This window comes from Oncorhynchus nerka, linkage group LG22, assembly GCF_034236695.1.
Source record: "Oncorhynchus nerka isolate Pitt River linkage group LG22, Oner_Uvic_2.0, whole genome shotgun sequence".
Taxonomy (NCBI): Eukaryota; Metazoa; Chordata; class Actinopteri; order Salmoniformes; family Salmonidae; genus Oncorhynchus; species Oncorhynchus nerka.
The window spans coordinates 63,952,775-63,966,106 of NC_088417.1; the positions used below are offsets into that span (position 1 = coordinate 63,952,775).

Sequence of the window (13,332 nt, forward strand, 5' to 3'; positions counted from 1 at the left end):
CTCAGTGACTCGTGTTTGCATCTCAATGTGAAAAAAAACTGTTTGCATGTTCTTCACAAAGAGGGCAACAGATGCTACTGAGCCAGATGTCTATGTGTCAGGGGAGAAGCTCCAGGTGGTATCCAATTTTAAGTACCTTGGCATCATACTTGATTCCAACCTCTCTTTTAAAAAGCATGTGAAAAAGGTAATTTAAATAACCAAATTCAACCTAGCTAATTTCCGATATATACGAAATTGTTTGACTACAGAGGTAGCAAAACTTAACATACTGCTTGACTAGTTGGGCCCAAGCATGCTGTACAACATTAAAACCTATTCAGTCTGTCTACAAACAGGCTCTCAAAGTGCTTGATAGGAAGCCCAATAGCCATCATCATTGTCACATCCTTAGAAAGCATGAGCTCTTGAGTTGGGAAAATCTTGTGCAATACACCGACGCATGTCTTGTATTCAAGATCCTTAATGGCCTGGCTCCCCCTCCACTCAATATCTTTGTTAAACAGAAAACCCAGACATATGGCAGCAGATCCACAAGGTCTGCCATGAGAGGTGACTGTATAGTTCCCCTAAGGAAAAGCACCTTTAGTAAATCTGCATTCTCTGTGAGAGCTTCCCATGTCTGGAATACACTGCCATCAGACACACATAACTGCACCACATATCACACTTTCACAAAATGCTTGAAGACATGGCTAAAGGTCAATCAGATTTGTGAACATGGTCCCTAGCTGTGTGTTGCCGCTTTCCATGTTGTCAGTTGTCTGTAGCTTGTGAGGTGTGGAAACACTTTGTTGCTTTTATGAATTTTGTCTTGCTGCTTTTTGTTTTATGTTGCTCTGTCTGTATGCTACGTCTTGCTTGTCCTATGTTGCTCTGTCTGTATGCTATGTCTTGCTTGTCCTATGTTGCTATGTCTTGCTTGTTCTATGTTGCTATTGTCTATATTGTAATTGTTTTTATTAACTTGCCCAGGGACTGCGGTTGAAAATTAGCCGGCTGGCTAAAACCGGCACTTTTACTGAAACGTTGATTAATGTGCACTGTCCCTGTAAAAATAAAAATGAACTCAAACTCAAACTCAAGCATCTCTGTTTTGTCCGAGTTTAAAAGTAGAAAGTTTGCAGCCATCCACTTCCTCATGTCTGAAACACAGGCTTCTAGTGAGGGCAATTTTGGAGCTTCACCATGTTTCATTGAAATGTACAGCTGTGTGTCATCCGCATAGCAGTGAAAGTTAACATTATGTTTTCGAATGACATCCCCAAGAGGTAAAATATATAGTGAAAACAATAGTGGTCCTAAAACGGAACCTTGAGGAACACCGAAATTTACAGTTGATTTGTCAGAGGACAAACCATCCACAGAGACAAACTGATATCTTTCCGACAGATAAGATCTAAACCAGGCCAGAACTTGTCCGTGTAGACCCATTTGGGTTTCCAATCTCTCCAAAAGAATGTGGTGATCGATGGTATCAAAAGCAGCACTAAGGTCTAGGAGCACGAGGACAGATGCAGAGCCTCGGTCTGACGCCATTAAAAGGTCATTTACCACCTTCACAAGTGCAATATCAGTGCTATGATGGGGTCTAAAACCATATTTGGACTCACGGGTATGTGGTTTGCTTATATGACATCAAAATGGTATTTGTTATAATCCTCAAGTCCAACAGTTTTTTTTCAATTTCAACTTATTTTAGACGAAATAGTGAATTGTGCAAGGGTGCCAATATATTTCACCACAACTGTACATGTTTATGTTATGTTTTAGTATTTCATTGCAGGTGCAAGGACTACAACTGAAAAACAAGGACTACAACTGAAAAACAAAGTAGAGGGGAAAAAGAGGAGGAAATACCTACTAGAGCAAGTTTTGGGCAGCATGTGTTTTGTTTGTTCCTTCTCCCTACCTTGGCACCATGAAGTGGAGGCCGGAAGGTTTGGCCATGCCGGGGTGTGTGAGGAGGACGTTGTATCGGGAGAGAGTTCGCAGCACCAGGGCCCGGCCATGCAGGTAGAGCAGAGCCTCACACACTTGCAGCACCACCAATAGCATGGTCTCAGCACTCACCACTGGGAACTCAGCACGCTGGTATGGAGGAGCACAATTAAGCATGCATTTCATTTATCCAAATATTTAAGAATAAAACACAGATAAATGTTGAAAGTGTGTGCGTGTGCGTGTGCGCGCGCGCCTGTGTGACTGGTGGGGATTACCCTCTGGTGCAGCAAGTTGTGCAGGGAGCTAACGTAGATCCTCTCAAACAACAGGCGGACCCTTAGCAGGTCACTGGACATGCCCACTGTCATCAGCTGAAGCAGGTGGGGATGTAACATACAGTCACACTGTAGTTACAGGGTTAGGCCCTATATCCCTAGACGACAGCGTCAATACCACTGAAATGACAGGTGTGATTTAGGTAAAAGACTATAATTTGGAGGAACACTAGTGGAAACTCAACTCAGCAGTTCTTTCATATTTTCTTTAAGGGGTTTAAAAAAGTTCAAACAGATTTTGTTGATGTCTTCTCACCTGGAGAACTCTAGCTCAATGAGCAGCAGATCCAGGTAGTAAAGCCCTGCGCAGGCATGCATTTTAAGCCTGAGCCCTACCCATGCCCATGACGTTCAGACACTACCCTACCCATGCCAATGATGTTCAGACACTACCCTACCCATGCCCATGACGTTCAGATACTACCCTACCCATGCCCATGACGTTCAGATACTACCCTACCCATGCCCATGATGTTCAGACACTACCCTACCCATGCCCATGACGTTCAGACACTACCCTACCCATGCCAATGATGTTCAGACACTACCCTACCCAGGCCCATGACGTTCAGACACTACCCTACCCAGGCCCATTTGCTTTTGCCAAATTTAAGGCCCGGCCCTGCCCAAAACCCGAAATCAGAAATAACTTCCTCCGTTAGTAAATCCATTAGCTGCTCCTTGATGTCTGTCACTCGCTCTGCGTGCGCTTTGCTCTTAGCGGCTCTGAGTCTGTGAGTCTCCATAGCAACGGCTCCACTTGTACTTAGCTGTTTGCTACTTTTTGGCACTCTAAACTCCGACAAAACTCAAGGAACATTATTTTCCATGAAATAATCGCTCCTGTCTTATATTTAACAAGGTTGAAGCACTTCTGACACCATGTTATGATCTTAGTCAGATATGACTATACTGAGAAGCAGAACACGAACAAATGGCTCAGCTCCAAATTGTTAGTGATCAATTTAGTGACTGCGGAGAGGGACTGCAGCTCCTTTAAAGTGACCATGCAGCCCTTCCAGCTGTAACATCCAGCTTAGTGGACAAAATCAAAGACTGTAGCTTCTTAATTGATGCAATCCCATAGGTGTTATATAAGTGGTGTTACTTGGTCATGATAATGAAGGAGCCACAGGTGAAGGAGAGGAGGGGTTAATGTCCCCCTGCCCTAACTCACTGTCAGCAATCACAGGCAAGGAGGCCAGAAGACCCAATGCATGCCCCGGCTTATCTATAGACAACTGGGTCCAGCAAGAAAACACAGGGTCACTGAGTCTCATCCAGATACACAATACTGCCATTCCAAAATATTACCACACTATATGTCATTTAGCAGACGCGTTTATCCAAATAAACTCCAACACTATCCAATATATGACAGTCTCATGATGATGATATAGAGACAAATCCTAATATGACATGTGGGCACATGATGCAACTTTTTTTGTCTTAAATCAACATCACTGATTTAGGCAAAAGTTTGATCTTGAGCCAGAGTGAATACATGTTTGAACTATTATGTTCCTTTCCGAACTGTATCACAGGTTTGGTCATCTTTCGGTTGAGGTGCAGTTCAGAACCACTGCAACATGGGAGAAATGGGGAAAAGTTAACTGACAGACCTCAGAAAACGAACCCTAAAAAATGGGGAGTATCAATGTAGGACCCCCCAGCGTCCAGCAGGCCAGGTCTTACAGGAGAACATGGTAGTGTGCTCCTGTTTTCACAGCGACTACACAGAAAAATAGATCACTCAGAGTATGCTGCCATGCAAAACACATAAAATGTGCTGTACTAAAACGCTTATTAGCATATCATAATTTCTATTACACAACTTTGAAGTATTTACTTTACGTCTAAAAGAGAGTAGACTTGAGAGAGTATTTATGTGAAGTGTGTGAATGACTTGTCAGTCTTACTGGTTCGGGTCAGCTCCATATTGCAGTAGCAGCTCCGTAACATCTGCCCGGCCCAGGAGAGAGGCACAAGAACAGAGGTGTCTTTCCCAAGTGACTGACACAGTCCACATCCACACCTATAGCACGGCATCAGAACAATTGATGAATGATAAACTTCATTAGGAAACCATTTATTCATAACTGCAAAGCTCACTGGGTAGGTACTAGTAGGTAGGGATGACAAATGCTTACTCATCATCATCATGCATTACTTGTGTTATTGTTTTGTTTTACCTTTCTTGAGCAGCTTCTCCATCTTGTGCATATTCTTCTCTATAGTGTACTAGTGCAGCTGAGCAGGTAAACCTCCATTCTTCACAATGCCTAATCGCACTGGGCAGGGCACCGTCAAAGCAGTTATCCTGCTCCATTCAGGTCCAACTAAAGATACCACCAGGTGGGTCGCTGAGGTTAACTAAGATGTGCTGAATGTCAGTTAGCTGGTTAGCTAAAAACAGCTATTTTTTCTTCTATCCAGACAATACATTATATAAAGACCTTGTAAAAAGTACATACATTCAGAGTTTTGATAGCCTTTTTTGTTTTCAGATGTCACGACTTCCGCCGAAGTCGGTCCCTCTTCTTGTTCGGGCGGTGTTCGGCGGTCGACGTCACCGATCTTCTAGCCATCACGGATCCATTTTTAAATTTCCATTGGTTTTGTCTTCCTTCACACCTGGTTCCAATCCCATCAATTACATGTTGTGTATTTAACCCTCTGTTTCCCATCATGTCCTTGTCGGAGATTGTTTGTTTGTATGTTCGTGTGTTATGTATTGGTGCGCGATGGGTTCTTGTACCCACTTTGATTTATTTTGTCATTTTGGTTTTGGAGTTTTGTTAAGTCTATTAAACGACTCCATTTATACCAAGTTGGATTCTCCTGCGCCTGACTTCCCTGCCACCTACAAACACATTATTACATCAGAAGAAGAAATTGTGTTCATATATTGTTCAATTTAATTCTCAAAAATAATAAACAGAGATTTTCGACTCATAAAACAACTGTCTAGATAGTTGTCTCGACCTCTGATGCTCAGCTATGAAAACCCAACTGACATTTACTCCTGAGGTGCTGACCTGTTGCATCCTATTTAACCTCTGTGATTATTATTTGACCCTGCAGGTCATCTATGAACCTTTTGAACATCTTGAAGAACGATCTGGCGTTAAAGGCCATGTACTCTTATAATCTCCACCGGGCACAGCCAGAAAAGGACTGGCGAGCCCTCAAAGCCTGGTTCTTCTTTAGGTTTCTTCCTAAATTCCTGCCTTTCTAGGGAGTTTTTCCTAGCCACTGGGCTTCTACATCTGCAAATTGCTTGCTTGCTCTTTGCGGTTTTAGGCTGGATTTCTGTATAAGCACTTTGTGACATACAGTTGAAGTCGGAAGTTTACATACACTTAGGTTGGAGTCATTAAAACTTGTTTTTCAACAACTCCACAAATTTCTTGTTAACAACCTATAGTTTTGGCATGTTGGTTAGGACATCTACATCTACTAATTTTTCCAACAATTGTTTACAGACAGATTATTTCACTTATAATTCACTGCATCACAATTCAAGTGGGTCAGAAGTTTACATATAATGTGTGTAGTTTTAGAATTATAACAAGGACTTTCTGTTCCTTGTTAGAAACGAATGGAGACATAGTCAGACCGGCTGGAATACTGTATTCCTTACAGGACATTCTGTCCCTACCCAGGGAGGGGAGAGACCTTGGGCTTGTAGTAGATTGTTTAACAGGTGGCAGACAATGTGGGAACTATATTGGAGAGATATTTATGACGAAATGTGAGGTATATAAATCACTGTACATGATATTATGACCAGAGCCTCGGGAAATAAACGCTACTGATTCATTTTGAGACTGGTCTCTGTCCATTTTATGCAAATAAGTATCTTACAAATTCTTAGAAACGGACAGAGTGTTTTAATTGAATTGGTTAATGAACATATAGGAGTTAAATTCCTCTAACAGTGTTAGAAACTGGTTCAATGTATCAAGCAAATGATCATTACTGGCAAGTGGCATGCTAGCTTTTTAATTTGTCTGCCCGTATCCATCTCATTCAGGTCGCTGAAATGGGTAAGAAAGTAGTTGTTGATGAATCATTATTACAGTAGTAGATTATAATACAGTTACAGGACATGAACTGGGTGAAACGAATTACACCTAAATATCCCAAATATGTTGTTTTTGTCAATGTGTGGTGCCAACTTTTTCCCCCAATGTGTCTTACAATGCATTAACATTTGTATCTCTCCCCTTCAAGATTGTCTATCTTGTCCTCTTCAGCTCCATCCCTGTGTTTGTATTTGTAGAGGCTCCCAGAAGGAGGCGGTAGAGGTGCTGCAGCCTGTGAGGTGTGAGTCTGGCCAGGAGAGAGCAGCAGCAGGCAGGCTAACGGCACAGGAGCTTCTGGAGAAAGAGCAGGAGCTGGGCACCATCTTTACCTTCTGCTCAGCGCTGGACACAGCACTGGGAGGGGGACTGCCGGTGGCGAAGAGCACTGAGGCCTGCGAGGCGCCTGGAGTGGGAAATACCCAGCTCTGGTAAGCTCTGGTACCTCTGTGTGGAAGAGTTACTCACCTGTTCTGTATAATGTAATAATAACATAGTAAAATAACTGCACCATACATTCACACCTAAACCCCTCCTTCTGTGTCCCTAAGTATCCAGTTGGCAGTAGATGTGCAGATCCCTATATGTTTTGGGGGGCTGGGAGACAAGGCTCTGTACATAGACACAGAGGGCAGCTTCTTGGTCCAGAGGGCTGTGGACCTAGCCCAGGCAGCTGTGGACCTAGCCCAGGCAGCTGTGGACCTAGCCCAGGCAGCTGTGGACCTAGCCCAGGCAGCTGTGGACCACTATGGGCTGCTAGCAGAGGATGCACGTAACTAAGTAGTACAGGACAGAACAAAAACAATGAGACTGAACGTATATATCATCCATCATGTAGGATGACTTATAACTGATTTCTTATGCATCTATTTAGTGCTTATGAGTCAAATCAAATCTAATTTGATTTGTCACATGCGCCGAATTCACCTTACAGTGAAATGCTTACTTACAAGCCCTTAACCAACAATGCAGTTTTAAGAAAGACTTTCAAATGTTACACATATTCGTCACATCGGTAGTTGTCACTACATTGTCATACATACTAGGCTATGAAGAGAATGGTTTACTGATGAAAAACTGTAGTATTGTTCTGTTATTTGGTAAATGCTGACATAAGGGGATCAACAGTACTGTTGCATGCATTCAATCACTGCTTGCTCGTTTCGTCACACCTTTTAATCGATACACTATGTGTGAGCCATGACAAAATGTACAACAATAGAGACGGTTTAGAGAAGGGTTCCGTCTTAGATTCAAGATTCTCTGATTTATTTGTCTTAATTTTTTCCTTCTCCAGAGCAGCAGGAGGCCTTGAAGGAGCTGACTGTGGAAACAATCTTTTCCACCCTCGTCCTCGTCCGTTACCATGACTACGTGGAGCTGTTGGCGGAGATGTATCTCCTGGCTGACTTCCTGGCTCAGCACCCTGAGGTACTAATCCCTACCAATACTGTCACTGATCCCAAAATATCCAACCAATCCAAAGGGGTTATTTCTACAACCTCCATTTTGGGTTGGGCTCCGTTCCATTTCAATTCCAGTCAATTTCAAGGAACGAGTCGAAATGGAATTCCTTAACTGAAATGCTCATAGAACATTATGGCTAAATTTCTGGATTGACTGGAGCAAAATAGAATAGTAGAAAAACTGGAACAGCAAAGACAGTATCAATAAAATACTTTGCTTGTGGCTTTTGTATATTAACTTGGGCCCCTGAATTGGTCAAATCCAGGTCCAGCTGGTGGTGATTGACAGCATTGCCTTCCTGTTTCACCATTGCTTTGATGACCTCTCCCAGAGGACCCGCCTCCGAAAACAGCCTCGCCCAGCAACTCATCCAGATGGCCACCAATCGCAATGTCGCAGTATGACCTGACATTGTCCACCTTGCTGCCTCACCAGACTTTCACTAATTTCTTCTCCATCGTCTGTATTCTTAACCTGTCTTCCTTTTAGCTGGTAAAAACACATTTAAAGGAGCAATAACAACCAAGAAGAGTCCAGTTACAACCACATCCTCCCATAATTTATAGAGCCTATCTACCTACTCCCTATTGCAAACTACTATAATGTATAGTAAATAGCCATAACTGAGCCATCCTTCCAAGCCCAACCAAAACTATGCTCACCAGACTTGCTTTATGTCTCTCTGTCCCTACTCAGTATTTACTACCTCCCATCTCCGGTCCCAATCCAACCACGCATCTAGACTAAGCACTCTCATTCCAAGAGATAAAAAGGCTCTTATTAGTGCAATGCTGATTTAAGCAGCCAGGTAGATCGGGATCTAAATGGAATGGCCGCTCCATGCCAGGATGGCGCTGCACAGTTTTTAATCAGCAAAAGAGTTATCTTATGAGCCCTGGAGCAAATTCACTTTGTTATAGTAATTTGTTGGTTGGCGGCACTCAGGGACCCCTTGGAGGACACACAGGAAAAACAACAAAGGCAGTGGACAGGACAACCTGTTCCAATGTGAGCGGGGGGACCCTAGGGGTCCATGGAGGTACTGCTAGCGGTCAGCGATGTTAGCTTAGTTTTCCTTTTCCAATTATAATGTGGGGTGGTCAAAAAAATGAAATACTGTCTACCAAATCTTTTCATTAAAAAAAAAGGAAATTACTTCTTCTTGCCATTTATCACTCACCTGATGATAAGACAAGGAATGTGAGTTTTTTGGTGGGCTAAGGTAGGATGGGGGTCCCTGGGTCACCGGTTTCCCTGTGAGGGGGTCCCTGGACAAGAAAAGGTTGAAGGCCCCTGCCGTACAGTCATACCAGTAATGATCCTCTGATTGTGGAGAGCTGGAGTTCTTTTCTGCTGCTCTGCTGTAGAGAGGGAGAGTATGACTCATCCTGATGCAAGCCCACAGGACCTGTCTCTATGTTTGCTGAGTACATTCCTACTGTATGTCTACCAATACCTACGTCCACAAAACCTATTATTGTGTTACTCGGTGCCCAAGTCCACATAATAACCTAGTCTAAATGCCATCTCCAATGTCGTCTCTCAGTCTGAAATGACAATACCACAAGTCGCTCTGGATAAGAGCGTCTGCTAAATGACTTAAATGTAAATGTATTGCTGTATTGCTGATGGATGGAGCATCAACACATAGGCAGGAAATTATAAACACTACACAATAATTTTGGGTCCCCCAGCCTCACAGCTGTAAAGGACAGCAATTGAAGTGGAAAAAAGAAGGTGCCACTAATAATGTGTTGTTAAGGAGGGATGTGTTTTATTCATTGACAAACTCTTCTTTTCTCAGAACATACCACTGCATCAATGAGACTGAAGAGGACTTTTTACCTTTACTTTTTCTATCAGGGTGAAATTATTAACACAATACATTTTGCCTGTTGTCTTGTTTTTGCCTCTGTCATGTTTCTGCGGAAGCCAGTTTCCTTTTGATGAACTTTAATTTCCTTCGTGTTTAGGTTATTCGTGCCAATCAGACTTCAAAGGTTTGAATCAGCCAATCGAAGCTAATTTCTGCCTTAGATGAAAAGGACGGCTCCCGAGTGGTGCAGCGGTCAAAGGCACTGCATCTCAGTGCTAGAGGCGTCACTTCAGACTAGAGGTCGACCAATTATGATTTTTCAACACTGATACCGATACCGATTATTGGAGGCCCAAAAAACCCGATACCGATTAATCGGCCGATTAAAAAATATTAATAATGACAATTAAAACAATACTGAATGAATTTTAACTTAATATAATACATCAATAAAATCAATTTAGCCTCAAGTAAATAATGAAGCATGTTCAATTTGGTTTAAATAATGCAAAAACAAAGTGTCGGAGAAGAAAGAAAAAGTGCAATATGTGCTATGTAAGAAAGCTAACGTTTCAGTTCCTTGCTCAGAACATGAGAACATATGAAAGCTGGGGGTTCCTTTTAACATGAGTCTTCAATATTCCCAGGTAAGAAGTTTTAGGTTGTACTTATTATAGGAATTATAGGACTATTTCCCTCTATACCATTTGTATTTCATTAACCTTTGACTATTGGATGTTCTTATAGGCACTTTAGTATTGCCAGTGTAACAGTATAGCTTCCGGCACTCTCCTCGCCCCTCCCTGGGCTCGACCCAGCAACACAACAACAGCCACCATGGAAGCAGCGTTACCCATGCAGAGCATGGGGGAACAACTACTGGAAGGCTCAGAGCGAGTGATGTTTGTAACGCTATTGCGCTAACTAGCTAGCCATTTCACTTCGGTTACACCAGCCTCATCTCGGGAGTTGATAGGCTTGAAGTCATAAACAGCGCAATGCTTGACGCACAACGAAGAGCTGCTGGCAAAACGCACAAAAGTGCTGTTTGAATGAATGTTTACACTCCTGTTTCTGCCTACCACCGTTCAGTCAGATACTTAGATATTTGTATACTTGTATGCTCAGTCAGATTATATGCAACGCAGGACATGCTAGATAATATATAGTAATATCATCAACCAAGGTTGCCGCGCTGTGTTAATTAAGAAGCAGTGCGGCTTGGTTGGGTTGTGTATCGAAGAACGCATGACTTTCAACCTTCGTCTCTCCCGAACCCGTACGGGAGTTGTAGTGATGAGACAAGATAGTAGCTTACTAAAACAATTGGATACCACGAAATTGGGGAGAAAAAGGGGTAAAATTAAAATATATATATATACAAATCGGCACCCAAAAATACTGATTTCTGATTGTTATGAAAACTTGAAATCGCCCCTAATTAATCGACCATTCCGATTAATCGGTCGACCTCTACTACACACAATTTGCCCAGCGACGCCCCCCCAGCAGGCAAATTGAATGCTCTGCACCTTATTGTGATGTTTTATTGAAAACGACCTAACTATTAACTAATTTACTGCCTGGTGATGTCATACCACCAAAACAAGCTGACATTTCAGGCGATCTTTTCAAACACTTAAAGGGCATTATTATCATGTTCACAATTTTGTAGTATTATTCCAACCTCAATTGTCACGCCCTGATTTCACGTGTCTTTGTGCTTGTCTCCACCAGGTGTTGCCCATCTGCCCCATTATTCCCTGTGTATTTATACCTGTGTTCTTTGTTTGTCTGTTGCCAGTTCGTCCTGTATATGCCCCGTACTTCTGTTTGCTCTCTAGTCCCTCTTTTCTAGTTTTTCCGGTTTTGACCATTCTGCCTGCCCTGACCCTGAGCCTGCCTGCCGTTCTGTACCTTTCGGACTCTGCTCTGGAATACTGACCTCTGCCTGCCCTGACCCTGAGCCTGAGCCTGCCTGCCGTTCTGTACATTTCGGACTCTGCTCTGGAATACTGACCTCTGCCTACCCTGAGCCTGCCTGCCGTTCTGTACCTTTCGGACTCTGCTCTGGAATACTGACCTCTGCCTGCCCTGACCCTGAGCCTGAGCCTGCCTGCCGTTCTGTACATTTCGGACTCTGCTCTGGAATACTGACCTCTGCCTGCCCTGACCCTGAGCCTGCCTGCCGTTCTGTACATTTCGGACTCTGCTCTGGAATACTGACATCTGCCTGCCCTGACCCTGAGCCTGAGCCTGCCTGCCGTTCTGTACATTTCGGACTCTGCTCTGGAATACTGACCTCTGCCTGCCCTGACCCTGAGCCTGCCTGCCGTTCTGTACATTTCGGACTCTGCTCTGGAATACTGACCTCTGCCTGCCCTGACCCTGACCCTGAGCCTGCCTGCCGTTCTGTACATTTCGGACTCTGCTCTGGAATACTGACCTCTGCCTGCCCTTGACCTGTTGTTTACCTGCCCCGTTTTTGTAATAAACTTTTGTTACTTCGACCTGTCTGCATCTGGGTCTTATCCTGAGGTCTGATAGAAATGCACTGGGCCTTTAATGGTCTTCTGATAGACCTCCTTTTCACAATGGATTGGCAGACTAGATCAACTCGGACACCCAAACATAATCCTTGCTCTGTGCACCCACACCATCAAGTGATTTGGACTGTCGGTTTTGGGCGGTTCCTCAACAACCAAATTATAATGAGATGCCTGAGTGCATCTCTCCTGCTCCGCCACAGATATTACATCCAGCACCAGTCAAGTGGTTTTGAGAGAGGCCTGGTAATGCATCTCTGTAATGAAATTATACACTTTAGAGCTGGCCTCTGTAGCAGTGGGAAGGCAGGTGAAATACGAACACCTTTGCTCACATTGACATTGCTTGTTCTGATATCCAGGCTGTATCACAACCAGCCGTGATTGGGAGCCCCACAGGGCGGCGCACAATTGGCCCAATGTCATCCGGGTAGGCCGTCATTGTAAATAAGAATTTGTTCTTAACTGACTTGCCTAGTTAAATAAAGGTTAAATATTATTATTTTTTAAATGTCTTAATTTCTTATTTTTTTCACTTTTGGATTATGTGTGTATTGTTATTGTATTGCTAGATATTGCTGCATTGTTGGAGCTAGATACTTAAGCATTTTGCTGCACCTGCGATAACATCTTCAAATCTGTGTACGCGACCAATAAACTTTGATTTGATTTGGACCTCATTTCACGTGGACAAATCCTCAGGATGAACGATGTTCAGCTCACAGTTATATGTCAAATACTGCATACATGATGACATTGGAAGTAAGGTGAAATATAGAACTCTGTTGGATGGTATGCTGTTCTTGTGGCGCGCGCACACACACACACACGAAATTGTCTCGTTCGTGTTTTGTGTCAAGCCAAAATTTGTCCAAGAGCTTTTTGCCAATTAATTAGAGCGTGATTGTTCTTTAGAAATATTGACAGCAGCTGCTTCCAAGACCCACACACACACACACTCAGAGCCAGCTCTAGCCTTTTGGGGCCCCTCTGCAAGATTGCTTATGCATGGACCCGGCCCTGCACACATTGTGCACAAACGTACACTGTCCACACACATGACTAGAGAGCAAATCAATTAATAATTTTCTGAACCCAATAAGTAGCCTAAGAAGTTTACCATTACTTCATGAAACCCT

The 13,332-nt window shown here is 43.3% G+C and overlaps 1 pseudogene; it reads left to right on the top strand.

Annotated features, from left to right (window-relative positions):
• The first annotated feature begins 4,557 nt into the window (after nucleotides 1-4,557).
• On the top strand, nucleotides 4,558-9,945 carry LOC115104771 (DNA repair protein RAD51 homolog 3-like; annotated as a pseudogene).
• Nucleotides 9,946-13,332: the final 3,387 nt, after the last annotated feature.